We start from the raw sequence: 20,526 nt of genomic DNA, 5'->3' as shown, positions 1-20,526 counted from the left end.
ACTACATACCACATATATACTACATACATACAATACATTCATACAATACATACATAGACATACAGTACATATAACATAGAGTAACATACTTACCAATACTTGTCACATTGTTCCCCGAAGCCATTGTCTTTTCCGGAATAAATATTAACATAACAAACCACAAAAATACTCACCCACGATCCGAAGCAGTCCACGAGTGTGTCCCACGACGATCTTGGGTAGAGAACTGCAGCATCAGATGATGCTGCCGTTCTCTACGGGCTGCAGGAATCCAATGACGGAAGGTAGGTATCCTTCCGCACTGTATTCCTCCGCCACTTAAAAAAAAAAAAAATTCCCACACAGCAATGGCATAAAGTGAGACTAGGGACTTTTTTTTTTTTTTTAAGTGGCGGAGGAATACAGTGCGGAAGGATACCTACCTTCCGTCATTGGATTCCTGCAGCCCGTAGAGAACGGCAGCATCATCTGATGCTGCCGTTCTCTACCCAAGATCGTCGTGGGACACACTCGTGGACTGCTTCGGATCGTGGGTGAGTATTTTTGTGGTTTGTTATGTTAATATTTATTCCGGAAAAGACAATGGCTTCGGGGAACAATGTGACAAGTATTGGTAAGTATGTTACTCTATGTTATATGTACTGTATGTCTATGTATGTATTGTATGAATGTATTGTATGTATGTAGTATATATGTGGTATGTATGTAGCATGTAGTATGTATGTAGTATGTATGTAGCATGCATGTAGCATGCAGTATGTATGTAGCATGCATGTAGTATATATGTAGCATGCATGTAGTATATATGTAGTATGTATGTAGCATGTATGTAGTATGTATGTAGCATGTATGTAGCATGCATGTAGTATATATGTAGCATGTATGTAGCATGTATGTAGTATGTATGTGGTATGTATGTAGCATGCATGTAGTATATATGTAGTATGTATGTAGTATGTATGTGGTATGTATGTAGCATGCATGTAGTATGTATGTAGTATGTATGTAGCATGTATGTAGTATGTATGTAGCATGTATGTAGCATGTATGTAGTATGTATGTATGTAGTATGTAGCATGTATGTAGTATGTATGTGGTATGTATGTAGCATGTAGTATGTATGTAGCATGCATGTAGTATGTATGTAGCATGCATGTAGCATGCATGTAGCATGCATGTAGTATGTATGTGGTATGTATGTAGCATGTAGTATGTATGTAGCATGCATGTAGTATGTATGTAGCATGCATGTAGTATGTATGTAGTATGTATGTATGTAGCATGTATGTAGTATGTATGTGGTATGTATGTAGCATGTATGTAGCATGCATGTAGCATGCATGTAGTATGTATGTAGCATGTATGTAGTATGTATGTAGTATGTATGTAGCATTTTTTTTTTTTTTTTTTTTTAACATTTAACACATTAGCCGGATGATGGGACTACTACTGTCCCATCATTGGCTAATGTGTCAATCACTGTCATGGTAGCAGGCATCGCCCGATGGGACTTGTAGTCCCATCGGACGATGCCTGCACAGCCCCCCGGCAGGCCGGCACAGCCCCCCCGGCAGGCCGGCACAGCCCCCCGGCAGGCCGGCACAGCCCCCCGGAGCCTGCACAGCCCCCCGGCAGGCCGGCACAGCCCACCGGAGCCTGCACAGACCCCCTGGCAGGCCGGCACAGCCCCCCGAAAGGCCCGTACAGACCCCAGAGAGGCTGTACAAGGGCAGGAAAGGGTTTTTCTTATTCCGATACCGGAAGTCCCATAGACTTGAATGGGACTTCCGGTATCGGAATCGGCGATACCGATACTTTTTTTAAAGATCGGCCGATACCATCCGATACGATACTTTGAAGTATCGGACGGTATCGCTCAACTCTAAAGGTGGCGCTCTAGGCAGCGGCTTACCCTGCCTTCCCCTCGTCACGGCTTGGGCTGTGCTACTAATAGAGCTATAACCAAGGCTGATGCAGACCTAACTATTGGTCCTGAAATATTTGGGGGGAGACCTCTGATGACAATGGTAATTTGAAGAACACCAGGTTTAAATGAGAAATAACTCTTATAAGTCATATGTTTTCTACTTGTCACCTGTTATCTGGAAATGGTGAGCTCCGATCATGATGAAATGTGTGGAAAAGAAAGGAATCAGGTCTTATAATACTTTATTCAGCTCAGATGTTAAACCTCATTTTATTTTTTTAGTTATTGTTATGCTTTGCATATAAAGCACCATCATATGTCTTTAGCGTGTGGGAGGAAACCGGAGTACCCAGAGGAAACCCACGCAAACACGGGGAGAACATATAGACTCATTGCAGATGTTGTCCTTTGTTGGATTGGAATCCAGGACCCCAGCGCTGCAAGGCTGCAGTGCTAACCACTGAGCCACCGTGCTGCCCCCAAATTAAGACAAGTTCTTTGTTACAACAGATCCATCCATTTATGTTCAGCCTTGTACTGAATAGCAAGGAGAGCTGTCTGCCTTGTCTCTTCGCCCTTGTTGTTGTTAGATTCTTACGTGGTGGCCAGTGGATGTATTCGGCCTCCACAGCGGTTGCAATAGCATTTATTTTTTGCTATTTCTCTGTAATGCCCGAATCTACAAAGGTATACGGAATATTGGTTAACAGGCTGGTAAGAATGTTGGTTAGTACCATGGATTGTATCAAAAAGAAGAAATTGTACCCAACATGTTAAGAACTGTCATAGACAACAAAATATAATAAGTAGCATCCTTAACCCTACAGCTCCCAGACGTCAGTCTACACTGATAATAGTAAAATATAAAAGCTTAATATGAACAGAACCGCACTGCTGTCATTCCACAGTGACTGCGTTTCATGAGGCATTGAATCATCAAATTCACTTACCTCTTATTACATAAAGAACATTGATAGTACTGTAGAAGTTGTACTTTGACCTAATTGTGAGATCTTGTCACCTCTGGCAGCTCAGGGTGGATATATTTGATGCCTTTTGCATAATCCTGCCATAAGGGACCATGATCTTCTTTCAATAAACCATCGATCGTCCAGAATGCATCTCATGTGCAAGTGTGGATAGTAACCGTTCTGAAAATAAGAGTATATGAGATGGATTACAACCCAAGTTGGAGCTTTTTACCATGTATACTCGTTATCTCACTAAGCTGCTGGAAGTGATGTAGTGATGTGAGACCTACTGGCAGAATCTAAGACTTTATCAGAAAGTTTTATCATGGAAAGACGTTCCTTAAGCCCCCGTCACACACAGCGATCTCTAGAGAAATCGCTGCTGAGTCACAAGTTTTGTGACGCCACAGCGATCTCACCAGCGAGATCGCTGTGTGTGACAGGTATCAGCGACCGGCCCCCCTGCCGGGTATCGCTGATCGTGCTGGAATGGCCAGGACATTTTTTTGGTCGCTGTTCTCCCGCTGGCCAGCACGCATCGCTGCATGTGGCAGGCGGGAGACCAGCGATCAGCGAGCAGGAGCTTGTAACCAAGGTAAACAGCGGATGAGTTTGGCAGCTCACCAGCGATCATGTAGCGACTCACCAGCGATCCTGACAAGTTGATATCGTTGTCGGGATCGCTGGTGAGTCGCTATGTGTGACGGGGCCCTTAGTCGTCTTCTCCTGCAAGTAGTAGCATTGACCGGCTGTTGTTTTCAGCCTCTTATCCCACACAATGTACGCTTTTTCAGGAAGCTAAAAAGATGAAACAAATTCCATTAAATCTGTAAAGTCTTAGGTCCCAATATAACAAAGTACTCAACACTCATATGTCATTTACATTACTGGTCTTCTTATATTGGGCTTGGGGTATTTTGAGAAGTCCAAGTTGTGAGAGCAACAACAAAAATAAACTTATAAAATGTCCAAATGTCAACTAAATGGATTTATTTATAAATGTAAAAATCCTTTCAACTTCAAGCCACAATTTGAGAATCACTCTGTAAATTCATAGTATTTCTCATGTCCGGCTCCACTCATTCTATAGATAAGAAGATGGTTTTCCTGAGATTTTCAATAACTACATTTCAGAAGAGTAACAAAGGTGCTAGGGTGCCCTCCAGAAAGCAAAGCCTCTTTTCTTGGAAATAATTGTGGGAGGTGGGAGATGATGGAAAAGTCATGTATAACCCAGATACTGATAGGGTACCTGATTCCCGAAGACGGTTATATTATACAGATGGTACAGTTCTTCCGCTAGCTCCTTTTAGTCTCCTGGAAGTTTGTTGTGTAGATAGACGTGGGTGATATTATGTCATCCAGGAAACATCCAGGGATTTGGCACATTGGTATACTGGGAAAAATAAGGAATCATCTATAAATCCACTGGAAACATTTCTTACCTAGTTCATGGTTTTATATAGAGACATTTATGTACTATATAACTCACCTCTCCTCTATGTCGGAGCTCTCCTCACTATCAGATGGTTCATTATCTGTACAGAAATATGGAAGAGTGAAAAGAAGTTTTGAAGTTTTAGGTTCAAAACTGATGATTTTGTCGATGAGGTATGTCAGTATGCAGGTCCATACTAGAGAGAGGTCTATAAACATGGAGTCTGGAGCGTCAATAAGACTACAAATATAGGTTCAAACCAGAGCAGAATAAATCACTGACCAGACTACTAGAGATCCACAGGATCCTACATTGGGACCAGGATCTCACATTGTAAGGAGGTCCAAACACCACAGGAAAAAAGGAGTTTTAGTATATATGTACCCCACCTGCTGCTCAGTGAAACTGCGCTTATTAATGATATGATGTAAGTGTTCAGTACAAGATTAGAAGTGAACATGCCCTACGTCGCCAGAGTGTGGACCCTCAACAATCTCAAGCATTCTAACAATGGTTTTCAAAAAATAAATGGTTGTCGGGAAATAAATGGAAGCTAACATTATGATTTCCAAATAGATATGAACAGGGGTGGATTAAGGGTAGCCAGGGCCCGGGGCAGTTCAGACTCTGTGGGCCCCCCTCGTCACGTGACGAGGGTCACGAATCGTAGAGCCACACTCTACATAGAGAATAATGGGGCCTCCAGCACCGACCTCCACCCGCAGAGCCACACTCTACATAGAGAATAATGGGGCCTCCAGCACCGACCTCCACCCGCAGAGCCGCACTCCACATAGAGAATAATGGAGCCTCCAGCACAGACCTCCACCCGCAGAGCCGCACTCCACATAGAGAATAATGGAGCCTCAAGCACCGACCTCCACCCACAGAGCCGCACTCCACACAGAGAATAATGGAGCCTCCAGCACCGACCTCCACCCGCAGAGCCACACTCCACATAGAGAATAATGGAGCCTCCAGCACCGACCTCCACCCGCAGAGCCGCACTCCACATAGAGAATAATGTGGCCTCCAGCACCGACCTCCACCCGCACTCCACATAGAGAATAATGGGGCCTCCAGCACCGACCTCCACCCGCAGAGCCGCACTCCACATAGAGAATAATGGAGCCTCCAGCACCGACCTCCACCCACAGAGCCGCACTCCACATAGAGAATAATGGAGCCTCCAGCACTTACCTCCACCCGCAGAGCCGCACTCCACATAGAGAATAATGGAGCCTCCAGCACCGACCTCCACCCGCAGAGCCGCACTCCACATAGAGAATAATGGAGCCTCCAGCACTTACCTCCACCCGCAGAGCCGCACTCCACATAGAGAATAATGGGGCCTCCAGCACCGACCTCCACCCGCAGAGCCGCACTCCACATAGAGAATAATGGAGCCTCCAGCACAGACCTCCACCCGCAGAGCCGCACTCCACATAGAGAATAATGGAGCCTCAAGCACCGACCTCCACCCACAGAGCCGCACTCCACACAGAGAATAATGGAGCCTCCAGCACCGACCTCCACCCGCAGAGCCGCACTCCACATAGAGAATAATGGGGCCTCCAGCACCTACCTCCACCCACAGAGCCGCACTCCTCATAGAGAATAATGGGGCCTCCAGCACCGACCTCCACCCGCAGAGCCGCACTCCACATAGAGAATAATGGAGCCTCCAGCACCGACCTCCACCCGCAGAGCCGCACTCCACATAGAGAATAATGGAGCCTCCAGCACCGACCTCCACCCGCAGAGTCGCACTCCACATAGAGAATAATGGGGCCTCCAGCACCTACCTCCACCCTCAGAGCCGCACTCCACATACAGAATAATGGGGCCTCCAGCACCGACCTCCACCCGCAGAGCCGCACTCCACATAGAGAATAATGGAGCCTCCAGCACCGACCTCCACCCGCAGAGCCGCACTCCACATAGAGAATAATGGAGCCTCCAGCACCGACCTCCACCCGCAGAGCCACACTCCACATAGAGAATAATGGGGCCTCCAGCAGCACCGACCTCCACCCGCAGAGCCACACTCCACATAGAGAATAATGGAGCCTCCAGCACCGACCTCCACCTGCAGAGCCGCACTCCACATAGAGAATAATGGGGCCTCCAGCAGCACCGACCTCCACCCGCAGAGCCACACTCCACATAGAGAATAATGGAGCCTCCAGCACCGACCTCCACCCGCAGAGCCGCACTCCACATAGAGAATAATGGGGCCTCCAGCACCGACCTCCACCCGCAGAGCCACACTCCACATACAGAATAATGTGGCCTCCAGCACCGACCTCCACCCGCAGAGCCGCACTCCACATACAGAATAATGGGGCCTCCAGCACCGACCTCCACCCGCACTCCACATAGAGAATAATGGGGCCTCCAGCACCGACCTCCACCCGCAGAGCCGCACTCCACATAGAGAATAATGTGGCCTCCAGCACCGACCTCCACCCGCACTCCACATAGAGAATAATGGGGCCTTCAGCACCGACCTCCACCCGCAGAGCCGCACTCCACATAAAGAATAATGGAGCCTCCAGCACCGACCTCCACCCACAGAGCCGCACTCTACATAGAGAATAATGGAGCCTCCAGCACTTACCTCCACCCGCAGAGCCGCACTCCACATAGAGAATAATGGAGCCTCCAGCACCGACCTCCACCCGCAGAGCCGCACTCCACATAGAGAATAATGGAGCCTCCAGCACCGACCTCCACCCGCAGAGACGCACTCCACATAGAGAATAATGGAGCCTCCAGCACTTACCTCCACCCGCAGAGCCACACTCCACATACAGAATAATGGGGCCTCCAGCACCGACCTCCACCCGCAGAGCCACACTCTACATAGAGAATAATGGGGCCTCCAGCAGCACCGACCTCCACCCGCAGAGCCACACTCCACATAAAGAATAATGGAGTCTCCAGCACCGACCTCCACCCGCAGAGCCACACTCCACATAAAGAATAATGGAGCCTCCAGCACTTACCTCCACCCGCAGAGCCACACTCCACATACAGAATAATGGGGCCTCCAGCACCGACCTCCACCCGCAGAGCCACACTCTACATAGAGAATAATGGGGCCTCCAGCAGCACCGACCTCCACCCGCAGAGCCACACTCCACATAAAGAATAATGGAGTCTCCAGCACCGACCTCCACCCGCAGAGCCGCACTCCACATAGAGAATAATGGGGCCTCCAGCACCGACCTCCACCCGCAGAGCCACACTCCACATACAGAATAATGTGGCCTCCAGCACCGACCTCCACCCGCAGAGCCGCACTCCACATACAGAATAATGGGGCCTCCAGCACCGACCTCCACCCGCACTCCACATAGAGAATAATGGGGCCTCCAGCACCGACCTCAACCCGCAGAGCCGCACTCCACATAGAGAATAATGTGGCCTCCAGCACCGACCTCCACCCGCACTCCACATAGAGAATAATGGGGCCTCCAGCACCGACCTCCACCCGCAGAGCCGCACTCCACATAGAGAATAATGGAGCCTCCAGCACCGACCTCCACCCACAGAGCCGCACTCCACATAGAGAATAATGGAGCCTCCAGCACTTACCTCCACCCGCAGAGCCGCACTCCACATAGAGAATAATGGAGCCTCCAGCACCGACCTCCACCCGCAGAGCCGCACTCCACATAGAGAATAATGGAGCCTCCAGCACTTACCTCCACCCGCAGAGCCGCACTCCACATAGAGAATAATGGAGCCTCCAGCACCGACCTCCACCCGCAGAGACGCACTCCACATAGAGAATAATGGAGCCTCCAGCACTTACCTCCACCCACAGAGCCGCACTCCACATAGAGAATAATGGAGCCTCCAGCACCGACCTCCACCCGCAGAGCCACACTCCACATAGAGAATAATGGAGCCTCCAGCACTTACCTCCACCCGCAGAGCCGCACTCCACATAGAGAATAATGGAGCCTCCAGCACCGACCTCCACCCGCAGAGCAGCACTCCACATAGAGAATAATGGAGCCTCCAGCACCGACCTCCACCCGCAGAGCCACACTCCACATAGAGAATAATGGAGCCTCCAGCACTTACCTCCAACCGCAGAGCCGCACTCCACATAGAGAATAATGGAGCCTCCAGCACCGACCTCCACCAGCAGAGCCACACTCCACATAGAGAATAATGGAGCCTCCAGCACTTACCTCCACCCGCAGAGCCACACTCCACATAGAGAATAATGGAGCCTCCAGCACCGACCTCCACCCGCAGAGCCACACTCCACATAGAGAATAATGGAGCCTCCAGCACCGACCTCCACCTGCAGAGCCGCACTCCACATAGAGAATAATGGAGCCTCCAGCACTGACCTCCACCCGCAGTGCCACACTCCACATAGAGAATAATGGAGCCTCCAGCACCGACCTCCACCCGCAGAGCCGCACGCCACATAGAGAATAATGGAGCCTCCAGCACCGACCTCCACCCGCAGAGCCGCACTCCACATAGAGAATAATGGAGCCTCCAGCACCGACCTCCACCCGCAGAGCCACACTCCACATAGAGAATAATGGAGCCTCCAGCACCGACCTCCACCCGCAGAGCCGCACTCCACATAGAGAATAATGGGGCCTCCAGCACCGACCTCCACCCGCAGAGCCACACTCCACATACAGAATAATGTGGCCTCCAGCACCGACCTCCACCCGCAGAGCCGCACTCCACATAGAGAATAATGGGGCCTCCAGCACCGACCTCCACCCGCAGAGCCACACTCCACATACAGAATAATGTGGCCTCCAGCACCGACCTCCACCCGCACTCCACATAGAGAATAATGGGGCCTCCAGCACCGACCTCCACCCGCAGAGCCGCACTCCACATAGAGAATAATGGAGCCTCCAGCACCGACCTCCACCCACAGAGCCGCACTCCACATAGAGAATAATGGAGCCTCCAGCACTTACCTCCACCCGCAGAGACGCACTCCACATAGAGAATAATGGAGCCTCCAGCACTTACCTCCACCCGCAGAGCCGCACTCCACATAGAGAATAATGGAGCCTCCAGCACCGACCTCCACCCGCAGAGCCACACTCCACATAGAGAATAATGGAGCCTCCAGCACCGACCTCCACCCGCAGAGTCGCACTCCACATAGAGAATAATGGGGCCTCCAGCACCTACCTCCACCCGCAGAGCCGCACTCCACATATAGAATAATGGGGCCTCCAGCACCGACCTCCACCCGCAGAGCCGCACTCCACATAGAGAATAATGGAGCCTCCAGCACCGACCTCCACCCGCAGAGCCGCACTCCACATAGAGAATAATGGAGCCTCCAGCACCGACCTCCACCCGCAGAGCCACACTCCACATAGAGAATAATGGAGCCTCCAGCACCGACCTCCACCTGCAGAGCCGCACTCCACATAGAGAATAATGGAGCCTCCAGCACTGACCTCCACCAGCAGAGCCACACTCCACATACAGAATAATGGGGCCTCCAGCACCGACCTCCACCCGCAGAGCCACACTCTACATAGAGAATAATGGGGCCTCCAGCAGCACCGACCTCCACCCGCAGAGCCACACTCCACATAGAGAATAATGTGGCCTCCGGCACCGACCTCCACCCGCACTCCACATAGAGAATAATGGGGCCTCCAGCACCGACCTCCACCCGCAGAGCCGCACTCCACATAGAGAATAATGTGGCCTCCAGCACCGACCTCCACCCGCACTCCACATAGAGAATAATGGGGCATCCAGCACCGACCTCCACCCGCAGAGCCGCACTCCACATAGAGAATAATGGAGCCTCCAGCACCGACCTCCACCCACAGAGCCGCACTCCACATAGAGAATAATGGAGCCTCCAGCACTTACCTCCACCCGCAGAGCCACACTCCACATAGAGAATAATGGAGCCTCCAGCACCGACCTCCACCCGCAGAGCCGCACTCCACATAGAGAATAATGGAGCCTCCAGCACTTACCTCCACCCGCAGAGCCGCACTCCACATAGAGAATAATGGAGCCTCCAGCACCGACCTCCACCCGCAGAGACGCACTCCACATAGAGAATAATGGAGCCTCCAGAACTTACCTCCACCCGCAGAGCCGCACTCCACATAGAGAATAATGGAGCCTCCAGCACCGACCTCCACCCGCAGAGCCACACTCCACATAGAGAATAATGGAGCCTCCAGCACTTACCTCCACCCGCAGAGCCGCACTCCACATAGAGAATAATGGAGCCTCCAGCACCGACCTCCACCCGCAGAGCCGCACTCCACATAAAGAATAATGGAGCCTCCAGCACCGACCTCCACCCGCAGAGCCACACTCCACATAGAGAATAATGGAGCCTCCAGCACTTACCTCCAACCGCAGAGCCGCACTCCACATAGAGAATAATGGAGCCTCCAGCACCGACCTCCACCCGCAGAGCCACACTCCATATAGAGAATAATGGAGCCTCCAGCACTTACCTCCACCCGCAGAGCCACACTCCACATAGAGAATAATGGAGCCTCCAGCACCGACCTCCACCCGCAGAGTCACACTCTACATAGAGAATAATGGGGCCTCCAGCACCGACCTCCACCCGCAGAGCCACACTCCACATAGAGAATAATGGAGCCTCCAGCACCGACCTCCACCTGCAGAGCCGCACTCCACATAGAGAATAATGGAGCCTCCAGCACCGACCTCCACCCGCAGAGCCGCACTCCACATAGAGAATAATGGAGCCTCCAGCACTTACCTCCACCCGCAGAGCCACACTCCACATAGAGAATAATGGAGCCTCCAGCACCGACCTCCACCCGCAGAGCCGCACTCTACATAGAGAATAATGGGGCCTCCAGCACCGATCTCCACCCGCAGAGCCACACTCCACATAGAGAATAATGGAGCCTCCAGCACCGACCTCCACCCGCAGAGCCGCACTCCACATACAGAATAATGGGGCCTCCAGCACCGACCTCCACCCGCACTCCACATAGAGAATAATGGGGCCTCCAGCACCGACCTCCACCCGCAGAGCCGCACTCCACATAGAGAATAATGTGGCCTCCAGCACCGACCTCTACCCGCACTCCACATAGAGAATAATGGGGCCTCCAGCACCGACCTCCACCCGCAGAGCCACACTCCACATACAGAATAATGTGGCCTCCAGCACCGACCTCCACCCGCAGAGCCGCACTCTACATAGAGAATAATGGGGCCTCCAGCACTGACCTCCACCCGCACTCCACATAGAGAATAATGGGGCCTCCAGCACCGACCTCCACCCGCAGAGCCGCACTCCACATAGAGAATAATGGAGCCTCCAGCACCGACCTCCACCCGCAGAGCCTCACTCCACAGAGAATAATGGAGCCTCCGGCACCGACCTCCACCCGCAGAGCCGCACTCCACATAGAGAATAATGGAGCCTCCAGCACCGACCTCCACCCGCAGAGCCGCACTCCACATAGAGAATAATGGGGCCTCCAGCACTTACCTCCACCTGCAGAGCCGCACTCCACATAGAGAATAATGGAGCCTCCAGCACCGACCTCCACCCGCAGAGCCGCACTCCACATAGAGAATAATGGAGCCTCCAGCACCGACCTCCACCCGCAGAGCCGCACTCCACATAGAGAATAATGGAGCCTCCAGCACCGACCTCCACCCGCAGAGCCGCACTCCACATAGAGAATAATGGGGCCTCCAGCACTTACCTCCACCCGCAGAGCCGCACTCCACATAGAGAATAATGGAGCCTCCAGCACCGACCTCCACCCGCAGAGCCGCACTCCTCATAGAGAATAATGGGGCCTCCAGCACCTACCTCCACCCGCAGAGCCGCACTCCACATAGAGAATAATGGAGCCTCCAGCACCGACCTCCACCCGCAGAGCCGCACTCCTCATAGAGAATAATGGAGCCTCCAGCACCGACCTCCACCCGCAGAGCCGCACTCCACATAGAGAATAATGGAGCCTCCAGCACTTACCTCCACCCGCAGAGCCGCACTCCACATAGAGAATAATGGAGCCTCCAGCACTGACCTCCACCCGCAGAGCCGCACTCCACATAGAGAATAATGGAGCCTCCAGCACCGACCTCCACCCGCAGAGCCGCACTCCACATAGAGAATAATGGAGCCTCCAGCACCGACCTCCACCCGCAGAGCCACACTCCACATAGAGAATAATGGAGCCTCCAGCACCGACCTCCACCTGCAGAGCCGCACTCCACATAGAGAATAATGGGGCCTCCAGCACCGACCTCCACCCGCAGAGCCGCACTCCACATAGAGAATAATGGAGCCTCCAGCACCGACCTCCACCCGCAGAGCCGCACTCCACATAGAGAATAATGGAGCCTCCAGCACTTACCTCCAACCGCAGAGCCGCACTCCACATAGAGAATAATGGAGCCTCCAGCACCGACCTCCACCCGCAGAGCCGCACTCCACATAGAGAATAATGGAGCCTCCAGCACCGACCTCCACCCGCAGAGCCGCACTACACAGAGAATAATGGGGCCTCCAGCACCGACCTCCACCCGCAGAGCCGCACTCCTCATAGAGAATAATGGAGCCTCCAGCACCGACCTCCACCCGCAGAGCCACACTCCACATAGAGAATAATGGAGCCTCCAGCACTTACCTCCACCCGCAGAGCCACACTCCACATAGAGAATAATGGAGCCTCCAGCACCGACCTCCACCCGCAGAGTCACACTCTACATAGAGAATAATGGGGCCACCAGCACCGACCTCCACCCGCAGAGCCACACTCCACATAGAGAATAATGGAGCCTCCAGCACCGACCTCCACCTGCAGAGCCGCACTCCACATAGAGAATAATGGAGCCTCCAGCACTGACCTCCACCCGCAGTGCCACACTCCACATAGAGAATAATGGAGCCTCCAGCACCGACCTCCACCCGCAGAGCCGCACTCCACATAGAGAATAATGGAGCCTCCAGCACTTACCTCCACCCGCAGAGCCACACTCCACATAGAGAATAATGGAGCCTCCAGCTCCGACCTCCACCCGCAGAGCCGCACTCCACATAGAGAATAATGGGGCCTCCAGCACCGACCTCCACCCGCAGAGCCACACTCCACATACAGAATAATGTGGCCTCCAGCACCGACCTCCACCCGCAGAGCCGCACTCCACATACAGAATAATGGGGCCTCCAGCACCGACCTCCACCCGCACTCCACATAGAGAATAATGGGGCCTCCAGCACCGACCTCCACCCGCAGAGCCGCACTCCACATAGAGAATAATGTGGCCTCCAGCACCGACCTCCACCCGCACTCCACATAGAGAATAATGTGGCCTCCAGCACCGACCTCCACCCGCAGAGCCGCACTCTACATAGAGAATAATGGGGCCTCCAGCACTGACCTCCACCCGCACTCCACATAGAGAATAATGGGGCCTCCAGCACCGACCTCCACCCGCAGAGCTGCACTCCACATAGAGAATAATGGAGCCTCCAGCACCGACCTCCACCCGCAGAGCCTCACTCCACAGAGAATAATGGAGCCTCCGGCACCGACCTCCACCCGCAGAGCCGCACTCCACATAGAGAATAATGGAGCCTCCAGCACCGACCTCCACCCGCAGAGCCACACTCCACATAGAGAATAATGGAGCCTCCAGCACCGACCTCCACCCGCAGAGCCGCACTCCACATAGAGAATAATGGGGCCTCCAGCACCGACCTCGACCCGCAGAGCCGCACTCCACATAGAGAATAATGGAGCCTCCAGCACCGACCTCCACCCGCAGAGCCGCACTCCACATAGAGAATAATGTGGCCTCCAGCACCGACCTCCACCCGCACTCCACATAGAGAATAATGTGGCCTCCAGCACCGACCTCCACCCGCAGAGCCGCACTCTACATAGAGAATAATGGGGCCTCCAGCACTGACCTCCACCCGCACTCCACATAGAGAATAATGGGGCCTCCAGCACCGACCTCCACCCGCAGAGCCGCACTCCACATAGAGAATAATGGAGCCTCCAGCACCGACCTCCACCCGCAGAGCCTCACTCCACAGAGAATAATGGAGCCTCCGGCACCGACCTCCACCCGCAGAGCTGCACTCCACATAGAGAATAATGGAGCCTCCAGCACCGACCTCCACCCGCAGAGCCACACTCCACATAGAGAATAATGGAGCCTCCAGCACCGACCTCCACCCGCAGAGCCGCACTCCACATAGAGAATAATGGGGCCTCCAGCACCGACCTCCACCCGCAGAGCCGCACTCCACATAGAGAATAATGGAGCCTCCAGCACCGACCTCCACCCGCAGAGCCGCACTACACAGAGAATAATGGGGCCTCCAGCACCGACCTCCACCCGCAGAGCCGCACTCCTCATAGAGAATAATGGAGCCTCCAGCACCTACCTCCACCTGCAGAGCCGCACTACACAGAGAATAATGGGGCCTCCAGCACCGACCTCCACCCGCAGAGCCGCACTCCACATAGAGAATAATGGAGCCTCCAGCACCGACCTCCACCCGCAGAGCCGCACTACACAGAGAATAATGGGGCCTCCAGCACTTACCTCCACCTGCAGAGCCGCACTCCACATAGAGAATAATGGAGCCTCCAGCACCGACCTCCACCCGCAGAGCCGCACTCCACATAGAGAATAATGGGGCCTCCAGCACTTACCTCCACCCGCAGAGCCGCACTCCACATAGAGAATAATGGAGCCTCCAGCACCGACCTCCACCCGCAGAGCCGCACTCCACATAGAGAATAATGGAGCCTCCAGCACCGACCTCCACCCGCAGAGCCGCACTCCACATAGAGAATAATGGAGCCTCCAGCACCTACCTCCACCTGCAGAGCCGCACTACACAGAGAATAATGGGGCCTCCAGCACCGACCTCCACCCGCAGAGCCGCACTCCACATAGAGAATAATGGAGCCTCCAGCACCTACCTCCACCTGCAGAGCCGCACTACACAGAGAATAATGGGGCCTCCAGCACTTACCTCCACCTGCAGAGCCGCACTCCACATAGAGAATAATGGAGCCTCCAGCACCGACCTCCACCCGCAGAGCCGCACTCCACATAGAGAATAATGGGGCCTCCAGCACTTACCTCCACCCGCAGAGCCGCACTCCACATAGAGAATAATGGAGCCTCCAGCACCGACCTCCACCCGCAGAGCCGCACTCCACATAGAGAATAATGGAGCCTCCAGCACCGACCTCCACCCGCAGAGCCGCACTCCACATAGAGAATAATGGAGCCTCCAGCACCGACCTCCACCCGCAGAGCCACACTCCACATAGAGAATAATGGAGCCTCCAGCACCGACCTCCACCCGCAGAGCCGCACTCCACATAGAGAATAATGGAGCCTCCAGCACCGACCTCCACCCGCAGAGCCGCACTCCACATAGAGAATAATGGAGCCTCCAGCACCGACCTCCACCCGCAGAGCCGCACTCCACATAGAGAATAATGGAGCCTCCAGCACCGACCTCCACCCGCAGAGCCGCACTCCACATAGAGAATAATGGAGCCTCCAGCACCGACCTCCACCCGCAGAGCCGCACTCCACATAGAGGATAATGGAGCCTCCAGCACCGACCTCCACCCGCAGAGCCGCACTCCACATAGAGAATAATGGAGCCTCCAGCACCGACCTCCACCCGCAGAGCCGCACTCCACATAGAGAATAATGGCGACTCCAGCACCGACCTCCACCCGCAGAGTCACACTCCACATAGAGAATAATGTGGCCTCCAGCACCGACCTCCACCCGCAGAGCCTCACTCCACATAGAGAATAATGGAGCCTCCAGCACCGACCTCCACCCGCAGAGCCGCACTCCACATAGAGGATAATGGAGCCTCCAGCACCGACCTCCACCCGCAGAGCCGCACTCCACATAGAGAATAATGGCGCCTCCAGCACCGACCTCCACCCGCAGAGTCACACTCCACATAGAGAATAATGTGGCCTCCAGCACTGACCTCCACCCGCAGAGCCGCACTCCACATAGAGAATAATGGGGCCTCCAGCACCGACCTCCACCCGCAGAGCCGCACTCCACATAGAGAATAATGGAGCCTCCAGCACCGACCTCCACCCGCAGAGCCGCACTCCACATAGAGAATAATGGAGCCTCCGGCACTGACCTCCACCCGCAGAGCCGCACTCCACATAGAGAATAATGGGGCCTCCAGCACCGACCTCCACCCGCAGAGCCGCACTCCACATAGAGAATAATGGGGCCTCCAGCACCGACCTCCACCCGCAGAGCCGCACTCCACATAGAGAATAATGGAGCCTCCAGCACCGACCTCCACCCGCAGAGCCGCACTCCACATAGAGAATAATGGAGCCTCCAGCACCGACCTCCACCCGCAGAGCCACACTCCACATAGAGAATAATGGAGCCTCCAGCACCGACCTCCACCCGCAGAGCCGCACTCCACATAGAGAATAATGGAGCCTCCAGCACCGACCTCCACCCGCAGAGCCGCACTCCACATAGAGAATAATGGAGCCTCCAGCACCGACCTCCACCCGCAGAGCCGCACTCCACATAGAGAATAATGGGGCCTCCAGCACCGACCTCCACCCGCAGAGCCACACTCCACATAGAGAATAATGGAGCCTCCAGCACCGACCTCCACCCGCAGAGCAGCACTCCACATAGAGAATAATGGAGCCTCCAGCACCGACCTCCACCCGCAGAGCCGCACTCCACATAGAGAATAATGGGGCCTCCAGCACCGACCTCCACCCGCAGAGCCGCACTCCACATAGAGAATAATGGAGCCTCCAGTACCGACCTCCACCCGCAGAGCCGCACTCCACATAGAGAATAATGGAGCCTCCAGCACCGACCTCCACCCGCAGAGCCGCACTCCACATAGAGAATAATGGGGCCTCCAGCACCGACCTCCACCCGCAGAGCCGCACTCCACATAGAGAATAATGGAGCCTCCAGCACCGACCTCCACCCGCAGAGCCGCACTCCACATAGAGAATAATGGGGCCTCCAGCACCGACCTCCACCCGCAGAGCCGCACTCCACATAGAGAATAATGGAGCCTCCAGTACCGACCTCCACCCGCAGAGCCGCACTCCACATAGAGAATAATGGGGCCTCCAGCACCGACCTCCACCCGCAGAGCCACACTCCACATAGAGAATAATGGGGCCTCCAGCACCGACCTCCACCCGCACTCCACATAGAGAATAATGGAGCCTCCGGCACCGACCTCCACCCGCAGAGCCGCACTCCACATACATGGCTGCTCTCAGTGCTCAGTGCTGTGCGCACAGAACCTGTGATGAGGTCACAGGAGGGGAGGAGACAGGGGTCACATGATCGGGGGCCCTGACACCTTACCTCCTGTGAGCTCATCACAAGCCTTTGCACGCTACCAGCAGCACCAGCGTTCACGCTACTTGTAGATGCTGCTGGTAGCAGAGCACATAATGCCGCCCCCACGGTCACTCACTTTTAGGTGGGGAGAAGATGGAGTGCCATTGCAGCAGCCAGCAGGAATGTGGTGGGGGCCCCCTTAGAAGCTCTTGTGGTGGGGGCCCCGGGGCTGAAGCCCCGCCTGCCCTGCCTATAATCCGGCCCTGCGCGGTGTCAGATTATAATGGGGCAATTTACTGGCCTGGGCTGTGGGCCCCTTAACCCCACTGGGCCCGGGGCAACTGCCCAAATTGACCTCATTATAATCCGCCACTGGATATGAAAAGTTAAGCCACTTAATATGTTCTGCACCACTAATACAGGTAATACTGTCATGTTAATTATTTATGGCAGATCAAAAGGAAAGTTCTCTCCAGAGGGTCCTCCATGTAACATGAAAATAGACGTGACATGATCGTATTTGCGGTATCATGGTAGCTTCCATAGGTTTCAATGAAGATATGGGAGAACTTGTATAAGTCTCTATTGATATCTAACAGACTTACAGCAAAACCCAAGTAAATTGATTGCACTGCTGTAAGAAATTCTATAAAGACAACGGTGGCCCTTAGCCAACATGGCGGTCACTAGCTCTGTCAATATGGAAGTGTCCATGACCTGAGACAGCACAGAAAACTAAGAATTGTTCTTTCTACTATAACATTAACCTGAATTGTATCTAGAAGTTATTACTTTTATTTGAGGAAGTTTCTCCACTATTAGATTCCTCATTATTACTAATGAGAATGATATCATCATCGGAGCTGTGAAATAAATGTAACAACATTAATCCCCATGAAGTATCTAGTAATGGAGAAGATGTATGTCTTACCTGGTGGTATCGTCCGAATTACTGTCTGAAGTTATTACTTTCAGATCTGCGGGAGAAAAAAACATCAATCTATTTTTAGAATATTCTAATAACAACGACTGACATTCAATATCACAGAAATATATGCTATTTAGACATTCAGTATACCCCTATATGTATATGGGGAAAATGATCCCACTAGGCTACAGTATATTGCAAAGTGGACAACTTTAGTCAATGTGACTCAACTTGAGAAATTCCCAAATCCCATTTCTGTCTGAAATAAGAACGACAGCATGAATATTCCTAACCATATGTTGAAAAGAAATTTAAATATTAATTCATTACCGGGGAATTAAAAATCACAACCATGACCAGGCACGTCACGATGGTGACACTATTACAGGATGGGCCAAAGATTGCGAATATTTTTACAGTATTTATGGACGGAGAGATGGTTACAGGATAAGGGCCGGGATGGATGACATTATTACAGATGCCTGTATATCTGACCTACATGCTTCTGGGGTCATAGGTCCAAGTTTTCCCCCAATTCCCACAAGGACTCTAATTATGCCACCGCTCATTACCGCCGACATGCAATAGAGGATAATCCAAACCCTTACCAAAATGTGCATATAGGCTGCACCCAATGACTACAATGACAGCAATAAATATACCAGTCCCTTTTCTGGATCAGTCCACAGTACCTGGTTTACTCGGTGATGAGCAGGAATTCAAACCACTGGTGTTATTCAGGCTTGGGGACCTGGGAATTGGCTTCTTCCTTCGATGAGATTGGAGAAATAGCAAACATGTCAACTAAAATCTTTAAACATGAATATCTACAATTTATTATTAGTCCTCTTATCTTCTTCTGGGATTTTTAACTCAAATGTATTCTAAATAATTAACAATATAAAATTGAAGGTTAATTTTTATTTGTCAGTTTCAAGTTATTTCATTGATCATTGTTGGTTTACTAGAAAGGTAACAACAATTTTGTCCATGTGTGTATACATATATGTTATTAGGTCAAGTCCAATTGAATTCAGTTACAGTATATTATGATATTAGGAGCTGGTCCCTGGTTAGGGTACATACTAACTAATGGATAATATATATAACAGATAACTCTTACAAATATAAACCCTCCCATAAATAACAAAAAAATATATGCTTGTGGGTCTGACATTTTTATGTAAAGGATCTCACTGGGTATGCCTCTTTTGGTGTGGTATAAATTCTACAAAATATCATTAAAATCATGGAGGATTTATGGTTATCATATGGGAGCATTCTTTTAATTTTATTTGTAGTGTCCAATATATCTTGTATAGGGATGAGCGAACGTGCTCGGTGACATTCGGATATCACGTGAGTATTTGGATGCTCAGATGTATTCGTTACTCGGCGAGCATTGGGCGGTGCTCGATTTAACCCCTTTATAACCCAAGCCTGTTTGCACCTTCATGACCATGCCAAATTTTACAATTCTAATTAGTGTCACTTCGTGTGGTAATAACTCTGGAACACTTCAACGCAGATACGGACTGGGGCTAAAATTCAGCCCTGGCATTTGAAACCACGAAGGCCCATGCTGACACCATCCCCAAGCGCCAGATGGGATATATTACTGCTAATATTACCATGGATGGAGGAAAGCAAGATTTACTACAAGACCAATATTTCTAATGATACATGTGGCCTGCTGGGGTAAGTGACAGAGTTAGCGACTTTGTGCTCCGTCACAACTCTTAACAGTATGGATGTCTTGAGGACACTTATTCTGATAACAATGTAGCAGACAAGGCAGCCCACAACCAGACAGGCCCTTCTGGCATTTGCCCATATTGCCAGATGGCCAGTTTGGCCCTGCTTCAATGGATTCTAC

The 20,526-nt window shown here is 52.4% G+C and overlaps 1 long non-coding RNA gene across 2 annotated transcripts; it reads right to left on the bottom strand.

Annotated features, from left to right (window-relative positions):
• Positions 1-2,168: 2,168 nt before the first annotated feature.
• Positions 2,169-19,409, bottom strand: LOC141101663 (uncharacterized). Of its 2 annotated transcripts, XR_012235008.1 has the most exons (6): positions 19,343-19,409; positions 18,654-18,699; positions 4,391-4,436; positions 4,151-4,294; positions 2,878-3,078; positions 2,169-2,606 (listed from the first exon to the last, which is right to left on the bottom strand). It is a non-coding gene; the product is annotated as an uncharacterized lncRNA (long non-coding RNA). The 2 variants fall into 2 exon arrangements; XR_012235007.1 differs by lacking the exons at positions 18,654-18,699; positions 19,343-19,409 and having other exon boundaries at positions 4,391-5,157.
• Positions 19,410-20,526: the final 1,117 nt, after the last annotated feature.

This window comes from Dendrobates tinctorius, unplaced genomic scaffold (assembly GCF_039654945.1).
Source record: "Dendrobates tinctorius isolate UK_male_01 unplaced genomic scaffold, ASM3965494v1 ptg000120l, whole genome shotgun sequence".
In the NCBI taxonomy this organism is placed as follows: Eukaryota; Metazoa; Chordata; class Amphibia; order Anura; family Dendrobatidae; genus Dendrobates; species Dendrobates tinctorius.
The sequence above is the reverse complement of the archived record's forward strand: the minus strand, read 5'-3'. Positions and strand labels throughout refer to the sequence as shown.